Raw genomic sequence first — 24,742 nt, 5'->3', positions numbered from 1 at the left:
TGAAGAAATCCAAAACCTGATGAGTCCGGAGCAATTACAAGCGTGGAGTGCACAAGGAGAACATTACATAATAAAAGATCAGTTGCCCTACTTCAGGAATTGTTTATTCTTACCAAACCAAGAACTACGAGAACAAGACATGTCCGGTTATCATGATTCCTTGATCAAGGGCCACCCCGGAATCGCTAAAACCCTAGCCAAGGTAAAAATAAATTATTGGTGGCCCACGTGGCGTAAAGACATTATCCAATTCATTCTATCTTGTGGAGTGTGTGCTCAAAACAAGTCATCCAAGCAGAAACCGACTGGGCTACTACAACCATTGGAAATCCCACCAGCACCTTGGCACACGTTGTCCCTCGATTTTATTACTGACTTACCACCCAGTTAAGGACTTAACACTATTCTTGTGGTCGTGGACCTATTATCAAAAATGGCACATTTCATTCCTCTTAAGGGTCTCCCAAATGCTTCCACTCTGGCAAAGGTATTTCTTGAAGGCATCGTATGGCTCCATGGGTTTCCTTCAGTTTTAGTCTCAGACCGAGGTACTCAATTCATATCTAACATCTGGAGAAAATGCTGCTCTATGGCCCAGATCAACATCCGGCTATCCACCAGTCACCATCCCCAAACGGATGGTCAAACTGAGAGGACAAATCAGACGCTCGAGCAGTATCTGCGTTGCATGTTACACCAAGCGTAAGGAAGCTGGTTCGACCTATTATGGATAGCTGAATATGCTTATAATAATTCTCTACTATTAAAGGAACCCAAACTTTCCGTCCAAGATACCTGGGTGCATTCACCGTCACCTCCGTGATAAATCCTGTGGCGGTCAGACTAGCTTTGCCGTCAAACATGCAGATTCATCCTGTGTTCCACGTGTCTCTCCTTAAACCTGTTTAACCTGGGACCAGGGTAGCAACGCCACCACAGCCAGTAGTAGTCGCTGGGCCAGAATTCCAGAATTCAAGCCAGAATTCAAAGTCAAGGACATCCTGGATTCAAAGTACGTCAGATCCAAATTATACTGCTTAGTAGACTGGAAGGGGTATGGTCCACAAGACAGGACATGGGAGCATTGTGAGTACATCCATGCACCTCGCTTGCTTAGACGATTCCGTCAAAACCATCCAAACAAACCAGGACCAGACAGAAGAGCCACCTTGAGAGGGGCCTTGGGGGGAGTGCTGTCATGATTCCTGCCCCTCATGTCCCCAGCCCTCCAAGATGTCAGGCTGGAGCCAGGCCACGATCACCTACATGGCCCTCAAGGGCCTCTCCATCCCTCCAAAGACCCACTTGGAGTCTGACTTGGTGCTTGTGGCACCAGACTCACTCACTCCCATAGGATAACATTGGGGATTGGACTTGTAGTGCATTGATGGGGACAAGATGGATGCCCCCACATATTTCGGTTCCCAGAACTGCATGTGCAATCTAGTCTTTTTGGTGTGGTTCAGCCCAGAGACACCTGGGATACCCAGAGACTATTTAAGCCACGCCCAGGCTGAGAAACATGCTTTGTGTTTTCTGCACCTGCAGCGTGACACTCACTGTGTTCGGATCGGTCTCCAGTAGGCCTGCATCTTTCTTCTGCGCTCAGCTCCTGCAAGAACAAGAACACCGTTAGGAACAGCCTTACCTTGAGGCTTCATTGCTTATTCTGTTCAGCGTGCATCTTCGGCGGTGTCATTCCCATCCCGGCACGCCGCTTCCTAAGGAAAAGGGAAACGAACAGAAAAAAGGCATTAGTAAGCATTCAGCAAATCTTCGCTTATTTTTAAAGCCTGTACAAGCTTCAAACGCTTACCTGAATCCCAGCCGCTGTGGGGGAACTCGGTCTCCTGAACTTCTCATCCATCTGCAAGAGGGAAAAGACACTCCAGGTTAGCGTGGAAACATCTAGAGGCGCCGCATAACGCGCTTACTCACCGCATTTCTTCTTCATAACCGGCATCCACGCTGAAAACGTTATTGCACCTAAATGACACAGAAAAAGAACTCAGTTCAATACAAATACGAAAGGGTTGCATCTCCCATCGCGCTCTCACTCACCTTCAGCGCTACTCATCTCAGCAGCACGTCGCCATCCCTGGACGCCGGCCATCATCTAAGGAAGGAAAGGAACGAAGTTAGAGAACTGTTCAAAAGACTCATTATACTTACCTGTCAGACTCTTGCCAGTGAAGTAACTAGGCAACAACGAGCCCGCATCAATCAATGCACCCCTGCGCTGAAAGCAGGACGGAGAGCACACTTTCCAAGAAAACAAGGTGAGCTGTGGATCAAAGGGAAGGGTTGAACCCCAGGGAAGAAGGGGTTCAAGCACACAGCCAATAGGGAGTTAAACTCTACCAATCCTGTGTTTCAGGCCCAGTCTCCAGTCGAGTAGACTCCGGGGAAGGGTTTGAGGTCGTAAGAGGTCAGAACAGGCTGAGTGACGTCCCCGTGGATACCAGGTGAGCGTTACAGGTACCATTTTCATCGGGACACCTGTGGAAACGCAGGAATGTAGGACATGTGTTGTTAGTGGCGTGTTTTCGGTGGGTGGGCAGAGGAAAATGTCTGAAAATTTAGTTTTTTTCACCAAATTTCAGACTTTGCCGGGGATTGTGGGTAATACATTCTGTGGCAATTCGTGCAAGTCAGACCTCTGTGGATTCCCACGGGTGTCTTCTTTTTGGAAATGCATGGGGTTCCCTGTTTGCCTTGGTGGCTGCGACACATTAGGCCCAAATCTGTAGGTTGTCCACAAGAGCAAAATTCCTCAAAATCTGCTCTGCCAAACGACTTGGGGTTACCAGTGGTTTAGCCTTTTTCCTTTGCACCCAGGTAGGTGCACCCACACATGTGAGGTACCATTTTTCGTCGGAACACCTGTGGGAACGTGGGACTGTAGGACATGTGTTTTTGGCTGCGTGTTTTGGTGGTTGGGCAAAGTTTCAATGTCTGAAAATTGAGGTTTTTTGCCAAATTTCGGACTTTGCCAGGTATTGTGGGTAATACATTCTGGGGAGATTCACGCAAGACAGACCTCTGTGGATTCCCACAGGTGTCTTATTTTCGGAAATGCATGGGGTTCCCATTTTTCCTTGGTGGCTGCGACATCCCAGGCCCAAATCTGTAGGTTGGCTCCACAAACCCTTTGGGGGACTGCAGTGGTTTAGCCTTTTCCCGTTGCGCCCAGGTAGGTGCACCCACACATGTGAGGTACTATTTTCATATGGACACCTGTGGGAACGTGGGACGGTAGGACATGTGTTGGTGGGTGGGCATAGGGAAATGTCTGAAAATTGAGTTTTTTTGCCAAATTTCGGACTTTGCCAGGGATTGTGGGTAATACATTCTGGGGCGATTCACGCAAGTCAGACCTCTGTGGATTGCCACGGGTGTCATCTTTTCAGAAATGCATGGGGTTCCCGTTTTTCCTTAGTGGCTGCGACATCCTAGCCCCACATCTGTAGGTTGTCCGCAAGAGTCCTCAAAATCTGCTCTGCCGAAAGACTTGGGGTTACCATTGATTTAGCCTTTCCCTTTTCACCCAGGTAGGTGCACCCACACATGTGAAGAACTGTTTTTGTCAGGACACCTGTGGGAACGCGGGACGTAGGACATGTGTTGTTGGTGGTGTGTTTCGGTGGGTGGGCAGAGGGAAATGTCTGAAAAATTTCAGACTTTGCCGGGGATTGTGGGCAATAAATTCTGGGGCGATTCATGCAAGTCAGACCTCAGTGGATTCCCACGGGTGTCTTCTTTTTGGAAATGCATGGGATTCCCGTATCTCCTTGGTGGCTGCGACACCCGAGGCCCAAATCTGTAGGTAGTCCACAAGAGCAAAATTCCTCAAAATCTGCTCTGCCGAAAGACTTGGGGTTACCAGTGGTTTAGCCTTTTCCCTTTGCGCCCAGGTAGGTGCACCCACACATGTGAGGTACCGTTTTCGCCGGGACACCTGTGAGAACGCGGGAAAGGTAGGACATGTAATGTTCGCCACGTGTTTCAGTGGGTGGGCAGAGGGAAATGTCTGAAAATTTTGTTTTTTTTCTCCAAATTTCAGACTTTACTTGGGATTGTGGGTAATACATTCCAGGGCGATTCGCGCAAGTCAGACCTCTGTTGATTCCCACTGGTGTCTTCTTTTTGGAAATGTATGGGGTTCCCTGTTTTCCTTGGTGGCTGCGACACCCTAGGCCCAAATCTGTAGGTTGTCCACATGTGAAAAGATAGTAAGCTAAAGACTCTGGGTAAGTCTCTCGTAACCAGGACTAATGTCTGGCAGAGAGACTCCCAGGACCCCCCTTGTCAATTTGCATATTTAAGTAACTTTGGGTCTCACCCTAAGTTACTAGGGGAATCCAGACGTGGACCCCTTGCTCACTATTCTTAGAGAGGCACAGCTCCTCCCTACTGATGAGGTCCAACCAGACCGAAACACGTGTCTGGGGATGCTGTTGGTACTCTTGTTCAGAGGAGAATTGCCTAGCATTTCGGTGCTGGACTGCCCCAGGGCAGGACAAAGACTGATATGTTTGGGATATTTCTTCTCTGTGAAAGATAGTGAGCTAAAGACTCTGGGTAAGTCTCTCGTAACCAGGACTAATGTCTGGCAGAGAGACTCCCAGGACCCCCCTTGTCAATTTTCATATTTAAGTAACTTTGGGTCTCACCCTAAGTCACTAGGGGAATCCAGACGTGGACCCCTTGCTCACTATTCTTAGAGAGGCACAGCTCCTCCCTACTGATGAGGTCCAACCAGACCGAAACACGTGTCTGGGGATGCTGTTGGTACTCTTGTTCAGAGGAGAATTGCCTAGCATTTCGGTGCTGGACTGCCCCAGGGCAGGACAAAGACTGATATGTTTGCGATATTTCTTCTCTGTGAAAGATAGTGAGCTAAAGACTCTGGGTAAGTCTCTCGTAACCAGGACTAATGTCTGGCAGAGAGACTCCCAGGACCCCCCTTGTCAATTTGCATATTTAAGTAACTTTGGGTCTCACCCTAAGTTACTAGGGGAATCCAGACGTGGACCCCTTGCTCACTATTCTTAGAGAGGCACAGCTCCTCCCTACTGATGAGGTCCAACCAGACCAAAACACGTGTCTGGGGATGCTGTTGGTACTCTTGTTCAGAGGAGAATTGCCTAGCATTTCGGTGCTGGACTGCCCCAGGGCAGGACAAAGACTGATATGTTTGGGATATTTCTTCTCTGTGAAAGATAGTGAGCTAAAGACTCTGGGTAAGTCACTCATAACCAGGACTAATGTCTGGCAGAGAGAGTCCCAGGAGCCCCCTTGTCAGGTTGTCCACATGAGCAAAATCCCACAAAATCTGCTCTGCCGAAAGACTTGGGGTTACCAATGGTTTAGCCTTTTCCCTTTACACACAGGTAGGTGCAACCACACATGTGAGGTTCTGTTTTCGTCAGGGAAACCTCTGGGAACGTGGGAAGATAGGACATGTATTGTTGGCGGCATGTTTCAGTGGGTTGGCAGAGGGAAATGTCTGAAAATTGTCGGGTTTTTCGCCATATTTCGGACTTTGCCGGGGATTGTGGGTAATAGATTCCAGGGCGATTCACGCAAGTGAGACCTCTGTGGATTCCCACAGATGTCTTCTTTTTAGAAATGCATGGGGTTCCCTGCTTTCCTTGCTGGCTTCGACACCCTAGGCCCAAATCCGTAGGTTGTCCACAAGAGCAAATTCCTGCAAAATCTGCTCTGCCAAAACACTTGGGGTTACCAGCGGTTTAGCCTTTTCCCTATGTGCTCAGGTAGGTGCACCCACACATGTGTGGTACCGGTTTTGTCATGACACCTGTGGGAATGCGGGAAGGTATGACATGTGTTGTGTTTGCATGGTTTTCATAACGGTTTCGAACATTTGCTGCTGCATTTTGTCGCACAACCCTTTCATTTCCCAAATGTGACCTACATTTAGTCGCTGCTTTAGGAACTATACACTTTTGTAACCTGCACAAGTTTCCTACCCTTCAAAAGGTCTGCCTGTGCTCTTTCAAAAGATGCATGGTTGCCTTCCCTCACCACATTTGTTTTCTTTACTTACACATGTTAAGTACATCTGTTTAGGCCGTAAGCATAAAAAACCTCTCTACCATGGCTCCGTTTTTGGCTTGTGGTATTGCTTGTTTTGTGAAACATTACGAAAAATTGGTGATTTCCTAATTAGAAGAGTCGGGGGAATGTAGTGGGGCATTGCTTTTCTCAAAATTCACAGAAGCCATTGCCGTACCGGGCCACCCATGTCCACTGCATACCTTATTTTCTGTCATTTTCCCGATTTTTCCCCAAACTATGGGATTTTTACCTACATAGTTGTTGCCTGACCTGCGCAAATCACCCCTTCCTAAATTTGAAATGTTGTCTACTTTTCAGAAATGTATGCCTTTATGGCATCCCATTCAGCTTTCCTACCCTCCTCTTCCATTCCGTCCATAAATGTCCTATTGGAAAAAAGGGTAAAATCACCTACCTCTCACAAAACGGCTGGTAACCATATCAAAATATGTTTTTTTGGTTTCCACTCAACCTGTTCATGAAAGCCTGGAAAATGGTGGATTCAGCACAGCAAACCATTTGTTCCTAGCTCTTACAAGGAAAAAATCACAGGCTTCTTTGTACATTATTTTATTGGCATTTTCTGAAAACACCCAAAATTCTCTCCTTTTTTGGTTATTTTCTCTCACCCCCTACAGCAAACTAGGATTCCTTGGTGGCGTTATGACCGCCTATGTCTGGGAAAAAAGGGGCCAAAATTTGGCCAAGATAACTCATGTAAAAAAAGTGATTGAATGGCGACATACCGAAATCACCAAAAAAGGCCTTGGCACTGGGGGAAAACCCTTGGCAGTTAAGGGGTTAAGAGGTCTGAGCCTGACTGAGGTAGAACCGATGAGAACTTTGCTTTAAGAGGTCTGGGCCCGACAGATTGGGGCCGACATGAACTGTTTGGTGAACTGTGTTGGAAAATTGGAAAGAAAGACTTTAACGTGGAAAGTGTGAGAAACCTGAAGGTGTTTCACCCGCTAGTCCCCAGCGATCTGGCTTCCAGGTGGCCAGGACACGGCCATCACTTTTGGATCAAGTTCCCGGGGGTTCGGCCAGTGTGGGAGGATCACCTGGATGATGGGTCCTCGGGGAGTGGAAGTGGGACACTGGAGGGTGCGACATGGTATCCCCTTCCCAATAAGACCTTTTCCCATCCTACCAGATAGGATACCTAGGAATTCAACCCCCCCCTCTTTTCCGACGCAAACACTTTCTCACAGACAGTTCACCGTGGGTGACAACGGATTAACAACAGAGCCGTATACCTGACATGTCCCAACACCATGGACAGGCAAGTTCAGGCAATGACGGATTATTACACACACCTGACTTCCATCACACTTCCCCACACGGATAAAAGGCAGAGTATGAAAGCACACTCTGAGCGAGGCAAACCACACGAGGAAACAGCAGTTCCAAGAGGGCAGTTTACTACAAGGAGAAAGGCGGTGAGTCCAGAGAGAGTTGCAAGGAGGGAAACACCAGTGACCACTAAAGATCATTATTTTCGTGATCCTTGGAAAGTAAGAAACCAAAGACCAGGAACTAAGGCTGATCAAACCTGCACAGTGTGTCGGAGGTACTCGGGGCTATGCCGCATCGATAACCAAGGCGGGGAGGAGCGATTGCCGCTGTGGTACTGTCCTTGGCTCCTACAAGAAAGCGATATCAGGAACATCAGCACAGCAGGTGAGTCGTAAAGACTGATACCAAACCAGCTTGTGTTTTGAATCAAGGTTGCAAGCGGCAACATTGTACAAAGAGAACATTGTGTGAGGTGTATGCAAAGAGCGACGCAGATATAATTGGAAACCAAAAGGAGTAGTTGAACTTTATAATTGAGCTTTGGGAGGTCAAGAAAAGATATCATACATGTGCGCATTCGAAAGTCTCTGTTAGGTATCCAACTGATGCTGAGTATGAGAAAAAGGAATATTGAGATTGAAGTGGTCATGCAAAGGGTCAAGCTAAACCCTGTGCACATTTCAAAGTCTTCGATAGTTTAAAGTACATAAGAATTGGTCTGAGCCTGGCTGAAGGAAACTAATTGAGTGAAAGAAAGGGATCTGAGCCCAGCTGAGGGGGGATCCGGGGTGAACCGTGAGTCACCCGAGAAATAATTATCGGAACATAGTTTGAAAGGGACCTGAGCCCGGAAGAGGGGGATCTAACATTGAACTTTTTGTTGTTGAAAAGGATCTGAGCGCGGCTGAGTGGGATCCAGGGTGAACACCGAAATTGAGTGCTGCAAAAGGGGATGTATGTGATTTATTCAAAAATATTTTACCTAATTTTACCGAAAAACAAAATTAACTTTTTACCTTTTTTTACTTTTTTTATAATGCAGGGGGAGAACACCCTCAGCTCCCCCTCACCCTTCCCTACCCTAACCTATACCCTTACCCCACATCCCACCTATTATGCACTATACATATACCATTTACCTACCATTCTCAGTGAAATAAATTTGGTCAAATCTCCTTAGGTAACATTGTATTCTGTGAAATGTAGGTATGCGTGCAAAAGGAAAAGAACGTTTTTGTGTTGTTTTTGTATACCAGGACCTCTGAATCAAGAGACTTGCGAGAAGTACAGAGGCTTGGACACAGAAGATCTTGAACTGTGAAAATTGAACTGTATCCTCGTGCCACAGAAGCCAGAGTGTGTGCTTTGCTCAAGTGAACGCCATACCCCATGCTGAAAGCGTGGGGAAGGGAGGCCAACTGCCCGACGATCCTGACTTATCATTTTGTGAACACTTCTTTCTTTTTCATGAACATCACCCCACCTTGTTTTGTAAATTAGTGGTAAGGATTGGCAATAGGTTTTTTAGTATAGGCCCTTTTTACTTTGACAGGACTCCATTAGGACTGCATTATTATTGTTTGATGGTCGTAGCTTGTTCCCATCTGTAGATTTAAGTTTAGATAGGTGTTTTTGTCACCCTTATGAAAGTTCAATATACACCGTTGAACTGTGATCACTTGTGCCTGTCTTACTGTTGATACCATGCCTTCCTTACAAAGGCTACGTATTGAACTGTCTTTGTGTTAAGAGCCTGAGCCACAGTGTGTCACCTTGCCTACACGGACCGCCGTACTCAACGTGGAGAGGAGAGCTGACTCAGCCACATTTATTCTTTGTATTTTAACACTGACTTTCCTTTACATACATATTCTCCTTTTCACATTTTTGTACAAGGTATACGGCAGGCATTAGGTTTGTGTTAGTATAGGCCATTTTCATTTGACTGACACAACTAGGACTGTTGTGTTTATTGTTTGATGGTCGAGACTACTCCCATAGAAATTCTCCAACCCCATTGAAACTTCATTAAAGGTTTTACAAATTGTACCTTCTGTTTCAGTATCATACTTGTGATACCATGCCTCCCTTACATACTCAATTAGCGGTCTTCTTTCAGTTCGGTATTCAATATGAGTAGCGTTTACTTAAATGCAGGAACCGTTACTTATTCAAAGTTCCTTCGGAGCAATCCGATCTCCTCAGTGTCTCCTGACACTTACCGGTTTTCGTGGCTCCTAGCAACGGCTCTCCCCGAATGGGAAAACCTTTAGTTTGTTCGCCGTTCATGTCTCCAGACGCGGCCTGGCACATCTGCTCTGCTATACATGCAGTCCGCGTCCCCAGCGTCTTCTGCAGCTCCAGCTGCACCCGGGCTTGGGCACGGATGGCTGTTCTTTCTCCTCTGCTACCTGGCAGCGCCTACTGCCAACCTTCACAGTATAGGGTTCCCAGTCCTGCAAAGCTCCTCTGGCAGGTCCCTGGGAATTGTTGCCGGCGTCTCTGCTCCTTGGCTTGGTCCCAACACAGCGGATTCTCTTCCCTTTCTTTCCTCTCTGCTTTTGGGCTCCAGCTTTTATACTCTTTATCATTATTAACAGGCTGTAAGTGAAAAAGGTTAGACTCAATTGCCTGACCATGTGTACGCCTGTTAGTGTGACATGCCTGACTTTCATTAGTAACTGCATGCAGGTCCCTCTTCTTCGTCCCAGTTCCAGAGTGGTGTTTACAATAGGAAGTGTGCATTACTCTTAGTTGCCTCTTCCTAGCCACAGTACTTGCTGGAACATTACAGGAAAAACTGGAAAGGACTGACAATATCTCATGAAGACTGAGGGAGGGTCGGGTAGATCTGTGTTAGTGAAGGGGGGATACCAGGTCTCGCTTCAGGCACCCTCTCTCCAATTGTCAGGAATCAGGGCCGTTTCATCCATTTACACAACAAGGGAAACCTACAGCATCCATTTAGGAATCACTTACGCTCACTATTTCTGCACTGTTCGCTGTTCCTGGCAAGATACAGGTTTCCATGGTGACGGTCTGTGCTTTCTCATTCACGGCAGCTACCCGGAAGTAGCTTAGCAGCTGATCACCGTAGAACACAGAGACGTACACTCAGAACTGTTAAAACACGCCCCCTTACCTCAGCGGTTGCTTCTGATTGAAGTAACGACCCGCTCTTGCTTTGCTATGTGTTTTGAATCTTGTTTTCTCTGACCTTGTTCTGGTACTCCTTTAGCCCCTTACATCCATTCCTATTCCTGGCTGCCTTTCCCTTCCTTTATGCTCCCCTTCCAATTCCTTTGTTTTTTTTGTGTCTTACATTTATCAGTCACCCTTCGTCTGCATCTACTTATCTGCTGACAGGACCCGGATTGCTAAAAGGACTCTCTCTGCCTCATGTCTTGTCTTTGGTGTGCCCACAAGTGAAACAGGACCTGGATTGCTAAAAGGACTCTCTCTGCCTCACGTCTTGTCTTTGGTGTGCCCACAAGTGAAACAGCACCAGGATTGCTAAAAGGACACTCTCTGCCTCACGTCTTGTCTTTGGTGTGCCCACACGTGTACTGGACTCAGATACATACCGGACCCCTTTAGTCATTCATTTCCACTCTACCTTGCCCTCAAGTTGCCAGATACTGACTGCAAGTGGCTGCTTTTTGGTTTTTGCTTTCTGCTAGCACTAGGACTAGAGACGCTTGCTGCCAGGTGCACTTTAGGCATCCTCGTGCCGGCGGGGTAGGTTTTCAGGACTTGCTTGGGAGTTAGGCGTCCTCGCTCCGTCAGGGTTAGGTTCTGGGAATCGCCATCAACCTGAACTGCCTATTTACGGAAGACTACAGCTACTCCTTGAGAAAAAACATCTTCTTCCTCAAGTATTGTGATTGACTGTATTGTATCCTTGCATCCCAGTGTGTATTGCTTTCTCTTGAATGGTCTCTCTCATATCTTTGGGTTGTCCCTTATAGATTCCATGCTGGACCCCGGGGACCTTGGGGGACCTCTATATCACCTAGATTAACCTAATCTTCTTTTCATCCCCAGGTTGGTTTCCACACTCAGAGAGCGGGGAGGGTACAGTATTCATATCAGAAGTACTGACCTAATTTCTTCTGTTTCTACAGCTGGTGTGTCCGGTGTGTCACGTCTCCTCTTCTGACTGCTAGACCTCTCTGTCTGTATTGTTAAACAGCAGAGAGGTACAACAGTAGGAAGAATTCTTCGGCTACAACTCAAGCTTCCTGGACCTCGTCCCCCACCGCATTGCACTTCTTATGCAAAGTGAGTTGTGACACCAAACCCCAAGGACCCCCCACCCAGGTGATCCTCCCTCACTTGTCCACCCCCAGGGCCAGGATCCAAAAACGATGGCCCTTGCCTGGCCACCTGAACAGAAGATCCCAGGGGAGTAGATGTGAGAGTACCTTCAGGTTTCTCACACTTACCAGAAGACCCCTGCTTATCAACGCAGAGTGCCCCTTCTTATCAACACAGGGTTCAAAATTAATATTCAATGAGCAGGAGCTAAAACCAGTTCCTTGGTGTCAGGTATTACCCTGTAGAGGTGGAGCCAAGTGCCCCCACCCAAAGCTCCTCCCCCATGCTGCCTATATGTTGGGAGCCAGAGTATGAGACACGTGCAGTACCAGTGAAAATACTGATACCGAAAAGGATCTTGGAAGTAAGATTCCAATTGAGGAAGCCATACAAGCATTCAAGACGATATGATGATCGAAATTTGCAAGGGGGTCGAAATTTACTTTGCGTTAAATGTGGGATCAGTGACATCAATGGAGTCCCTCTGGGAGGCCTTCAAGGCATATATAAGAGGGATGTGCCTCTCCACGACAGTAGGTATGCGGAAAAGGTTGCTAGTCACACTGCAAAGGAGGGAGGCCCAGGTGGCAGAACTAGATAGGGAAGCGGCACCCTGGTGGAGGAGAGCCTGGCGCAAAAGCTTGAGCTTCACCATAAGACACCAGCGGATTTGATGCATATTAAGCGGGATGTCTGATTGCACGGGGAGGGGGATAAGGCAGGGAAGCTATTGGCCTGGCTGATCAGTAGAGAAAACCTGAGTCGAGTCATTACCCAAATTAGGACCAATTCAGGGGAGATAGTGGGCACACAAGAGAGGATTAATTATGCATTTGTAGCCTTCTATAGAGAATTTTACACAAGTGAAAATGGATATGTGGATGTTGATGTGGTGGACCTTATGGAACTAATATACTTGCCGAAAATAGGGGAAGATGTGAGAGAAGAATTGGAGGCCCCAATTGAGGATAGGGATATTCGGTGGGCAATACGCGATATGAGGAAAGGCACGGCTCCTGGTAGTGATGGGTTTCCCATAGAATTTTACTCCACGTATGTTGATCTCCTGGCCCTGCAGCTCCAGAAGGTGTACGGGAAAGCCTGTCAGAAGGGACACCTCCCGGAATCAATGAGAGAAGCAGTGATTACTCTAATTTTAATGGAAGGGGAGGACCCGCTGGATTGTAAGGCGTATCGGCCTATATCCTTATTAAACGTTGACGGGAAAATATTGGGAAAAATCCTGGCAACCAGGATGGCAAAGGCAGCGCCGCAACTGATCCACCCAGACCAAGGTGGGTTTGTTGGGGGAAGGAACACCTCCGGCAATATGACTCGCCTCCATCATGTCATGTACCAAGTGAAGACACGGAAACAGGGTATGGCAATAGCCTCCTTCGATGCCATGAAAGCGTTTGATTCACTGGAATGGAAATGGTTATTTCGGATATTAAAGGAATTCGGATTTGGAGAAAACATCTGTAGATGGTTGGGCCTGCTCTATAGCAAACCGATGGCAATGGTGAGGACCAATAACTGGGTGTCTGGGACATGGGAACTGGGCAGGGGGACACGGCAGGGATGTGCAGCTTCCCCAATTCTTTTTGCTTTGGCCTTGGAACCACTAGCAGCATTTTTGCGACAGGAAATGATGGAGGCAGGGATTTAAGTGGGAGGGCTAAGGCATGTAGTTTCACTATATGCAGACAACCTGCTTTTGTATCTATCGAATCCAAGGGTATACCTCTCGGTGTTACTGGGAATACTGCAGAATTTTTGGCATATGGCTGGCTTCCGTATCAATGCAGAGAAGTCAGTTTTGTTTCCATTGGGGTGTTACTAGAGTGCCAGGCGGAGGACCTACCGAGGCTGGGGATAAAATGGGAGAGGGAGTCATTTAAATATTTGGGCATACGGATATTCCATGAAATAGACGAGACATTTGTACACAACACAGGGAGAGATTTGGTTCAATTCTGGAGGACCTTACCTCTCTCCTTGATGGGTAGAGTGGCACTGTGTGATAATGTGATCCTGCCACGACTGCTCTACTTCTTCACCAATATACCGTATAGGGTGAAAAAAGTATTTTTTTTTAATGCTTGACAGCAAAGTGGGGGAGCTACTATGGAACTCGGGGAGAAGGAGGAGGGTATCTCTAGCGGTACTACGAAGATCTAGCGTGGAGGGTGGATTGGGTCTACCGGAATACGAGAAATACTTTGTGGCGGCGCAATTACAGTCGGTGCTGTTATAGGATCAGCCGGGGGGATACTCTGAAAGGGCTGATAGGGGACCTGCCACTGCATCAGAGAGGTCCATAGTGTTTGAAGCGGTGAGGAAGATGCGGAAGAAATATGTTCGCATGAGAGGACCCAGAGGGTTGTATGATGATAACGTACCTTGGGGGATGGATCAGAAACTAAGGCAGTCGATTGGAAGGGCAGGGATGCAGAGGCTCCGAGAACAAGGGTGTGTGACGTTGGGGGATCTATTTGAGGGAGGGAGGTTGCTTACCTTTGAGGACTGGCGTCTGAAGTTCGGGCTGTCATTGGGCTTGTTTCTGGCATATGGTGCGGTGGTCCGGAGGCTGGTGAAAATATGGGAGGGAATCCTGGAGGAACCGGAGCAGAACCGGAAGCAAGCCCATTGTTGCGGGTACTGCTACACCAGACGGGGGTTAGGGCAAAGATTTCACAGATCTATAAAGCCCTACGAGAGGGGAAACCCAAATGGGAACTGAAGGTGAAGGAAAAATGGGAGGTGGCTATGGGATACCAGATATCAGAAAAGGAGTGAGCACAGATATGGCAGTTGGTCTGGGAAGGTGTCACGCAATGCCTGATTTCAACTAGTCCAATTTAATATTATTCACAGAACATATGTAACCCCAGTTAGGCTACGGGCAATGAATAATGACTTGTTGGATGAGTGCCCCAGGTGCGGCAGAGGCCCGGCGGGATTTTGGAACATGGTAAGGGACTGTTGAATAATAGGTAATAAGGTGATTAAGGGGGTGAACGAATTGCTGGGGACTAAGCTGGAGTGAAACCCGGGAAACTGAATTTGGGGCACGCTCCCAGGGGAAAAAACATAAGATACGGAATCGAATGATTCGGTTCCTACTGATACTTGCCAAACGCTGAGTGGCTATAGCGTGGAAATGTCCACAAGGTCTGACAATTACCATGTGGCAGGTGGATGTTCTTAGGTGGGGGTAGTGGAGCTGGCAATACTGCAGAAAGCAGAAACTGAGATGCAAGTGGAGGGAGTGACAATACATTGGACCCAATTGCTGAACGACCTATCGAAAGCCAATGATCTGAAACCGCCTTGAAGGGCTGGGGGCTGGATGAGGGAGGTGGGAATGACAAGGGGAGTCACCACAGCACTGGCCTAGCCCCAGTGGAACAATCGGACACGAACAACTGTTCACTGTTGACTATGGGAAGGAAGAAGGGTCCTTGATGGAGGAAGCTGTACAATAAGATAAGGGAGGGAGGGTATTGTGGGTTTTCTTAGTGTTGTGGTTGTTATGAAAATGCTAATAAAAAGTGTTTTTTAAAAAAAAGACAATGGGCCTCATTACGACCCTTGCGGTCCCGTAATGAAGGGTGCCGCTACGGGACCGGCAGCCTTCATTACGGGAGCGCTGATTACGGGGTTCCCTTTGCGGGACTCGGAACAGACGTCTGGTAAAACCAGACGTCCTTTCCGGGTCCCGCAAGGGGAAGAGGGAGGTAATAACGGGCCATTTATAATGTGCCCGTTATTACCTCCCTCCCCATTCCCATTGTGCCCTATAGGGGCTCAATGGGAATGGGGAATGGTTCCTTCAAGGAGGAATTACCGGGTCCTCCAATGTTGGAATGACCCGGTTATTCCTCAATGAAGGAACCCGGTAATGGAGCCCGGTTGCACCATGGCTGCCTCCAGACTCGTAATGAGGGCCAATATGATGGCCATTTGAATGAAATCCCGGAAGAAGTGTGAAAACTGAGCAAAAGAGAAGCCTGGTGACGTCCTTCAAAGCAGAGCTGATACACTCAGAAGAGGAGGCTGAAGAATATAGACATTATATAGAAACAAAGGAGGAGGAGTTAAAGATGAGCAACATTTCAGGCTTGAGATGAAGATGTTCAGGCTATAGAAATAACGAAGAAGATATTAAGTCATTTTACAAGTGTACAGATGCAGTAAGGCAAGTAGACAAAGTATTCTTAAAGGCTGGCTATATAGTGAATAGATTGCGGCGATGCGCCAAGGTATAACCATAGGAATGTATGGACTATGGATGATTCCACAGCGCATTTTAGCAGAGCTAGATCCAGTGAAAAGAAAGGCTTTCAGTGTGTCGTAGTTGGAAAAGCAATCGACATTCAGAGGTGAATTGAAGAGAGGCTTGGCTGGTCCATTACCAGGAAGTCAAGGCCACTGTGAACCTGAATGTTCATGCAGTAGTTACATAACGTGTGAAAAGAACAGACTGCAGTCTTGGATGAGGAGTGAGAACATTGAAGACATCAGAGGTTCTTCATTTAATAGTATTTTCAATACAGAAAGACTCTGAAACATGGTCTGCAGTCACGTGGACGGATGAAAATAGATACTGAGTTGAGCTGTATGGAAACCAAGAGAGAGTATGCATATACTCCCTCTTATTCTCAGGCATGGAGAACATTTCCAAGGCTAGTGTTCAAAGGGCTTATTGACTGGTAAACTGCAAGAGTGATGATTGATGACAGGCTAATTGGTGGGAAGCTATGGTTATGACCAGCCCACCAGCAACTGGATGTTAGCCTCCGTGCTGCTTGCATAGGTGGAATATTACAGAGGGGTACAAGAGTGCCAACCAATAATAGAGGGACATGTAGTAGAGAGCCCTATAGTTTGTATAACCAATGAGATGTTGTGTATTTGATGACGTTCGTAGTGACCTGCACTAGAGGAGGGCTTAGTTACCCCACCTGATGAGGAAAACCCAATCACTGTCCCACCAAGTATGGAACGTATACCTAGTTCCCTGGAATCCTATCACATCCCCAAGTAGGTTTTTTTAGTTTGCAATGTAGATTGACGTCAATAATGACACATTTTTAGTATATAAGCTATGTTTTTTATGAAATGCATTGAGTGAGAAGATCAAGCAAGTTCAATGATGTTCAGTATACTCCCTGTTTTAGATAATTGACATTAAAACAGACGCACTTTGCCAACTTCCTGAGTCAATTTGATTATTGATGTTTGAGTATATTCGGCATCCCCATCTATCTCAAAGTATTGTTACCTTGTCTTAAAAGGCTTGTGTAGGCACACAAGTTCAAGTGGTAGAAGAGAGGTGATGGTTAAAAATCCATCGACATAGTAAGCTATGGGGTCCCGGAAATATCGGATGTCCTCCACCATTTAGCTAGAGGAACGTGAAGCTCCCTGTAGATAGCGGCCATTAGTTAAAAATCTTGCAAGTATAGGTGGGACGGGTCCCTCGTTTTCGGAATCCCCTCTGGACTTCTACAGGAAGCTGAGCAGACCGAAGGCTGAAAAGGCTAATTGAGGAGGAGATGATCCCAAGGGTCGGAAGTCGAAAAAGCGAATGGTGAGTAGGCTGAGCGAGGTGGCAAAATGAATGAGCACTGAGTGGGCAAGAGTGATAACGGGGAAAGAGTAACAAAGTGTTGATTGGGGTATTTTGTTTTTGGTTTAAGACAAAGAGCGTCATGGTTAAGACGAAGAGCGTCATAGTTTAAGGTACATAGACGAGGAGCAATTTATATAATAAGCCTGGAATCCTACGTCAAGGATGTTTGGAAGGAACTTGTCCTAGAGTCCAAGTGGACGTACCTAGGCTACGAATGATCAAGGACTGTTAAAGAGGACAGTTCATACTCCGATCAGAGTCATTATTAGGGGCAGGAATAAAAGTCACGAGGAGTGTTGACAGAGATTTATGTGGGCCGGCCAGTCTGTCAGTTTGTCTGTATGTTTATCTATTGTATATGATGCATGTGGTGAAGAAATGAAATATTGAGAAACAAGGAAGAAATAGACTAAGGTAGAGAATATTGAGAGTTGAAATTTAATTATTTATTTATTAGTTGACCAGTGATGATCATTGAATAGGTAGATTGAAGTGAAACGTGATATAGAGGCTTGGAGGTTGCGACAATTGGTGCACGCTCATATTGTATTATTTTTCTGGAAAGCATTTATTTGTGTAAAATAACGGTAAGTAGTGACAGTTGATTGTGACTAAGTCATGATAGAGGATATTACTCTGCTTATACACTTGTGCAGACAGTTGTCAAAGCTCGCACCCAAGCTCAAGCAGTACAATGCAGAATGGGTTAAGGGCACAGCAGAAAAAATGTTCATGCCATGGCCACAAGGGGGATCACTGTCTAAAGCAGTTTTGCAACACATGATGACATACTTGGATGCAGCATACACAGGAATAAAGTTAGAAAAAAGGTTTGCTTGCTTAGAGCTTTGGAAGATGTATCAGGAGGAACCGGAAGACCCGCCTCCTGAAGACTGGATGCTTAACCAGTGTAAAGAGGGGGTGTTGAGCCTTCTGCTCTCTCTACTGCACCTGAAGTACATAGCCATAGTCCGAAGAATGAAGGATTATAACCATTAACAGAGCATAAGGCAGCGACAGGGTATAGGAACCCGACATATAAGTCGTTTGCATGTAGCAGCGACGAGGGTCCAGAAAAGACTCCAGAAAGAGATGTAATCCCTAAAGTCCCACGGGAGAAGGAGAGAAGTGGTCGACCAGGTACGTCTCTAAATATAGGGTTCCTATTCTTAAAATAGCGGCAAAAATGGCATACAAAATATTGCAGTAAAAATGCTGTGGTTTTGCCGCCACAATCATGTAAAGGATGCGGGGGACACCCCTGCAACCCCCGGACCCATTATACCATTTAAGGTGAGCGGGGGAAACCCCTGCAACCCCTGCTCCCCTTAAATGGTATAATGGATTACACCTTTACTGGGTCAAACCACAGCATTTTTGACGCAATTTCTTTTACCGGTGAAATTTTTGCCACCATTTTATTACCTGATATGAAATATAGAGAGGGAAATAAAGAGATGGAAAGGAGAGAAAGACAAAGCTGACGAGGTAGCAGAACTAATGGATGGGATGTCAGATATTGCTCAAACTTGGTGGGAAGAGCATCGAGGAAGTAAGGCAAAAGGAAGATCAGGACGAACAAGATAAAAAAGATAAAAAGAGAGAGAAACGATTGAAAGAAGACGAGGCCAAAAGAAAGAGTAGACAAAGACAAGAGCAACTGTATCAAGATGAACAGTTAAGAAAAGAGGAAAGAGCAGAGGAGCAAAGAAAATATGATATCAGGAAAAGAGCAATTGAAGAACAAGATAAGCTAGAAAAGAAAAGAAAAGAGAAGAAGAGGAGGAACAGTAATGAAGAGATAAAAGAATGCAAAGACGCAGAGATGAAAAAGTGCGTAGGGCAAATGAGAGAAGAGAGGTGAAAAGACAAGAAGAGGAAAGAGTCAGAGAGGAAGCAAAGAAATTAGGAGAGTTTGACGAGGAGATGGAACGAAAGAGAAGGCAAAGGGCAGGTTACATTGATCGCATTGAGAAAGAGTTAATGGAACCGAATCCAGTAGTAGCATGGGAGGACATAGAAGAATTCTTCCTGACGCATGACACATGACACATGAACCAATGCCAGGGCCATCTAGAGAGGATCTAGAGGATAATTTTGATATGAGAAGCATTGGAGAAAAAACCGATAAGGTTTATCATGAAATGAGGACCAAAAGTGAATAAAAAAATAAAGGGAAAACAATTGATTTGAAAGTGCTCAGACCCCAGGAAAGGGGGCAAAATAAAAATAAAAAAAATGAAAATAAAATTTAAAAAAAAGGAATTTTGTGTGGGAGTGGGGGCGCCATTAGCCACCAGGGATATATTTTACAGAAAATGGGGGTGGCCCTCTCCCTCTCACCCCAAGGGGAAATGGGGGCATCCCTTGTAGCCCTCCCTGGGGGCAGATATCTGCTACTAGGAAGGGGCATCTGACCCCAGGGAGGGCTCCATGAGATGCCCCCCTCTTATCTGCCCCCAGGGAGGGCTGAATGAGATGACCCCCCTGCATTTGGTGTGGGGGGATAGAGGGTCACCCCCATTACATTAGAAAATTACCTGGCGGTTTAGGGTGCCCCTCAGCCCGCCCTAAAGTGTAGTGTACCTTTTCCATTTTTTCATTGTTTACAAGACTTGCCTTGGTGCAGAGGGTCACATTGGTGTGCCAATCTGGTGCCGGGGGGCCCAAACCTTACTGCCCCACCTACTGGGGGGCCTGTCCCACCATTTATGGGCGCCCTCTCCCCCCTCACCCCAAATGGGTGGTGGGGGCACCTCATGCAGGCCTCCCTGGGCCTCCTACAAATGGCTGCGTGAGGTACACCCCCCTCCATTTGGGGTGGGGGGGAGAGGGCCCCCAAAAATGGTGGGACAGGCCCCCCAGTGGGTGGGGCAGTAAGGTTTGGGCACCCTGGGGCCAGATTGACACATCAATGTGCCTCTCTGCACCAAGGGGAGTTGGGTTACCAAAGGAAAAAAGTGAAAATGGTGGAATGCTTTTTATGGGGGGCTGTGGGGCACCCCAAAGGGTCGGTGAATTTTCTAATGGGATGGGGCCTTGAACCCCTACCCACAATGGAGTGGGTGCCATGCCATGCAGCCCTCCCTGAGACCAGATATCTGCTCCTAGGAACGGACGCCTGAGCCCAGGGAGGAGTGCAGGACAGCCCCCCCTTATCTGCCCCTGGGGAGGGCTACATGAGATGGGCTGCCCCTCCAAATGGGATGGGGGTGGAGAGGTGCACCTCCCTTCACGTTAGAAAATTCCACAGCGGTGTAAAGGGCAGCCTGACATTTTGAATTGTTTTATTTGTTTACTATACCTGCCTTGGCGCAGAGGGGCACATTGGTGTGCCAATCTGGCGCCGGGGTGCCCAAAACTTACTGGCCAATGCAATAGGGGGGGCCTGTATGGGTGGTTTGGTGTTTGGGTGGGCTGACACAGATAATGTATGTTTTGTTTTTCCCTTTACAGGTCTTGAGCAGTTCAAGCTTCTCCCTTGTTATATACGTATGAAATTTTGGTTATTTCAACATTGTATCGTGGGTGGAGGGCACATTACTATTGGGATGGGTGGGAACTGGGCCTGTAGTGTTGGTGTTGTGAAGGGAAGTGGGTGCTCTGAGCAGGTATTGGGTTGGCCAGGAACACACTTGCCGGGGTAGCGCACAAAATGCCCCCCAGTCCAGCTCAACAGTGCTGTTTCCTTGTGAGGGAAGTTTGCCACTTAGCCATCTATGCAATGTTTTTTTTTTGTGGGGGTTGCCATACACCCATTGGTCATATTCCATTTTCCTATCATTGTGCAGTCCAGCCTTCCGTGGTGGTAGATGGCTGAGAAGTGTCATGTAGGTGGTGGAAGGAGCTGAAAAATTTACAGATATCTGCCAGGCAGTTTGGATGTGTTATTGGTAGGCAAAGCACTGAATGTAATTCTTTTAGGTTTCCTTTGCAGTTGCGGATACTGAAAAGCTTTTGCTGACTTATGTAAGTACTACATATATTACTTGGTAATGTGGGGGTGGAGGGTTACTGTGGTGGGAGAAACTGTGGCTGCAGTGTCAGTGGTATGTATAGGAAGTGTGAGGAAAGGTGCATGTGAAATGGCTTACTACCAATACTTTACTGTTTCCTGAGCGCACTACAGAGAAGTTACTATACAAATGATGTACCCATTGTCACTCAGGTACGACACCTGCACACAAGAGGTCTGCCTCTCATTGGGACCCGTGTGGGGACACGGGAAGGTAGGCCATGTGTTGTTGGCGGTGTGTTTGGGTGGGTGACCAGAGCAAAATGTCTGAGAATTGTCTTAATTTCCAGCCAATTTCAGAGACATTTTCCTGTGTCCACTCACCGAAACACGTCGCCAACAACAGATAACATACTTCCTCGCGTTCCCACAGGTGTCCCGGCAAAAACGGTACCTCACATGTGTGGGTGCACCTACCGGGGGTGCAAAAGGAAAAGGGTAACCAGCTGGTAACCCCAAGCCTTTCGGCACAGCCCATTTTGTTCATGTGGGCAATCTACAGATTTGGGCCCAGGGTGTCGAAGCCAGCAAGGAAAACAGGGAACCCCATGCATTTCCCAAAAGAGGACACCCGTAGGAATGCACATACCTCTGCGGATTCCCACGGGTGTCCTCTTTTCGGAAATGCATGGGGTTGCCTGTTTTCCTTTGTGGCTTGGACATCCGAGGCCCATATCTGTATGGTGTGCCTGTCTGCAGAGAGTCTGAAATTCAGGTGTGAAAACAGACTTGGGTTTACTTGTGTTTTAGGCTTTCCCCTTGGCGCCCAGGTAGGTGCACCCACACATGTGAGGTACCATTTTCTTCGGGACACCTGTGGGAACGTGGGAAGGTATACCATTTGTTGTGTTTGTGTGGTTTTCATAACGTTTTGACCAATTTGCTGGTGCCCTTTGTCACACAACCCTTTCATTTCCCAAATGTGACCTACATTTAGTCGCTGCTTTAGCCTCCATACACTTTTGTAACCTGCACAAGTCACCTACCCTTGAAAAGGTCTGCCTGTGCTCTTTCAAAAAATGTATGCTTGCCGTTCCTCAACACATTGGTTTTCCCGATTTACACATGCTAAGTGCGTCTGTTCAGGCTGTGAGCGTAAACCTCCTGTGTACCATGGCTCAGTGTTTGGCTTGTGGTTTTGCTTGTTTTGTAAAACACTACAAAAAATGTGTGCTTTCCTAACTGCAAGAGTCGGGGGAATGTAGCGGAGCATTGCTTTTCTCAAAATTCATAGAAGCCATTGCCGTAGCAAGCCAACCATGTCCAACACATACCTTTTTTCAGTCATTTTCCTGCTTTTCCCCCAATCTATGGCATTTTCCCCTACCTAGTTGTTGCCTGACATACGCAAATCACCCCTTCCTAAACTTGGAATTTTGTCTACTTTTCAGAAATATATGCCTTTCTGTCCTCCAATTCGGCTTTCCTACGCTTTTCTTCCATTCCGTCCATGCATGTCCAATTGGCAAAAATGGCCAAAATAGTCTACCTCTCACAAAACAGTTGATAACCACATCAAAATAATTTTTAGTTTAGTTTCCACTCAACATGTTCTTGAAAGCCAGGAAATTGGGGTATTCAGCACAGCAAACCATTTGTTCCTAGCTCTTACAAGGAAAAAACCAGAGGCTTCTTTGTACATCATTTTATTGGCATTTTTTGCCTAACCCAATGCGCCAAGGAAGCTGCCAATACAGGTATGGATGCAATCAGGGCCCGATGATAACTTCTTCTGTGGTGATTGGTACCATACCACACGCGGGGGTAGCAGACCCCACGCTGCCCTTGTCCTGCATATGAACCAGAAGTGGAAGTGGTTGGACGTGCTGCAGGGACTCTAGCAGGTGTGGGTACATGATGCATGACACTAAGAGACCCTGTATGCCTAAAGAAATTGTGGGTATGTATGAGGTTAAGCTTGATATTTTAGATTGGTTGGCAATGTTTGAATATAACCATGGTATTCAAGGTCTCACAGGGAATCAATTGCTTCCCTGGCTCTTCTCTAGGCCACCCACTGTTCCATCTGATGTTGTAATGGAGTTTGGGGAGGTGGATAGGATGGATTATGAGTGTGTGAATGTAAAGACTGGTAGGGGGTGTCTGTACTTCCACTCTCTATATGGTAGAGGAGAGGCACAGCGGACCCCAGACAAGATTCTCTATGTGGTAGCAATGGACGAGCATCAAGGCCTAGCTTCTCAGGAGGTGATGCAGGCTGGTTCTTAAGTACAGTGTAGTCCCCGAACCCCCACAAAGGAATGTCCACACACTGTATTACTGAAAACACAGTCTTTATATGATTAATATTCAAGGGGATGTACACGATCACAATAATGCACTTTGTACTTGGAAGTCAATAATTGTAACGCTCACCTGATTCCCACGGAGGCGCGGCTTCGGGTGCTGATGCTTCCTTAAGGTGGGGCGCCGGACTCCAAAGATGAACAGGATGGGCCCCTCAACTCTAGCTTCCCAGGCTCGCAGGAATATCCTCCTGTGCGTGAAAAGGGAGTGTTACCCACTGACGGAATGGTGCTCAAGCCTCCCACTCCCTTCCAACCCTCCACGATATCACTTCCACGATTCCCCTGTGAAGCCTCACCTTAGGATCTGGAAGGAAGAGCTCTCCATCCTGCTTCTGATGCAGGGGCGCGTTGAAACCCAGTTACTTCACTGGATTGAGGATTGGTGTTCAGGTAAGCTTGACTGTTCAGGTAAGACGCAGTATAAGTTCTGTCCAAAAGTTCAAGCCTTAATAATGTTCGTAGTCTTATTGCAGCAAGCGTTAATTCTTATGTCTTTTTCCCCATAGGGGCCGGGGTTCGGTATGCCGGAGATATGGCGCCGACCCGAAGTGAAACGTGCAGCTTCAGTAAATGACAGGTAAGTTCGGGATGAGCGCTCAGGTAATGTCTTTGCATTCGCTCATTCAATGTCTTAGCCTTTTTTCCCCTTAGGGGCCGGGGTCCAGAAGCGGCAGGACCCGAAATGAAGTGGAAAAACCCAACGGGTAAGTTTTCAGGAAATTGAGCTTTCCTTATTCCTTTTCTCCCTCTCACCTTTGTTCTTGTCTTTTTTCCCCTAGGCGCCAGGACGTGGCGAAATCCGGATGATCGCCGCTGAAGATGGAGGCGCCTGGAAAAGGTGAGTAAAATGCAGCGCTGCAGCGATCATAGTGAAATGCTTTTAAAATGATGTCTTCCTTTTCAGGATCGTCGGTGAAATGATTCCGGGATGCAGATTTAGCAGGTAAGGTCTTTCCTTCTCCAATTCTCCTCCTTTATCCCTTTGCAGGTGATCCAGGGTGCTGGCAGGCGTGGCAGAAGTCAGGATGCAGGAGCAGACACGGTGAGCGTCCAGCTGCTAGGTGCAGAACAACGCGAAGCACGTGT

This window comes from Ambystoma mexicanum, chromosome 2p, assembly GCF_040938575.1.
Source record: "Ambystoma mexicanum isolate Mex_15411 chromosome 2p, UKY_AmexF1_1, whole genome shotgun sequence".
NCBI classification, from domain to species: domain Eukaryota; kingdom Metazoa; phylum Chordata; class Amphibia; order Caudata; family Ambystomatidae; genus Ambystoma; species Ambystoma mexicanum.
This window is presented reverse-complemented; position numbering follows the sequence as displayed.